The sequence below is a fragment of the Elephantulus edwardii genome, unplaced genomic scaffold (genome assembly GCF_000299155.1).
Source record: "Elephantulus edwardii isolate Elephantulus edwardi_28Jun2011 unplaced genomic scaffold, EleEdw1.0 scaffold00108, whole genome shotgun sequence".
NCBI lineage: Eukaryota > Metazoa > Chordata > Mammalia > Macroscelidea > Macroscelididae > Elephantulus > Elephantulus edwardii.
Window position 1 is genome coordinate 9,985,398 of NW_006399858.1, and position 524 is coordinate 9,985,921.

The 524-nt window shown below is 32.8% G+C and overlaps 1 protein-coding gene across 1 annotated transcript in view; it reads left to right on the forward strand.

The window, feature by feature from the left end:
• The window catches only part of TRPM6 (transient receptor potential cation channel, subfamily M, member 6), a 202,255-nt gene that overhangs the window by 5,877 nt on the left and 195,854 nt on the right, over positions 1-524 (forward strand). The gene's annotated exons all lie outside the window — the stretch shown is intronic.

A 524-nucleotide genomic window follows, 5' to 3' on the forward strand; every position in this document is an offset into this window, starting at 1 on the left:
GGGGTTTGTGCGGGGAGAAGGGTGCAACAATGAATGAATGGAATCCCAAAATCTTTGTAGATGTTCATTGAAAGGAAAAATAAACAACCTAAATTAAAAAAAAACCAAACCAAAACAAAAGACAGTGACACACAAGGAAAAGGACCCCAGAAACTCCCCTTGTCTGACTGCCATATATATATTTTATTAATGATTTTTTTTTACTACAACATGTAGGTTTTTTACAGCATATTCTTCCCATTTAATTTTCCCCTATTCATTCATTGTTGCATATTTTCCTCCCTGCCCACTCCTCCCCCTCAGTTTTTTTTTCTCTTTGAAGAATAAAAAAATTATTTCATTGTTATACAATCCCTTCCCCAAGTCCACTGTCCAGTTTAATGTACATTTCTTTTTTGGTAATTTTGTCATGATAATAATACCTAATCCTATATTTCTTTTAAACAAAACAAAACAAAAAACAAGGAACTCTTGCAATATTACTCAAAATGGTTGACTCTGGAGAACATTATGCTGAGTGAAAT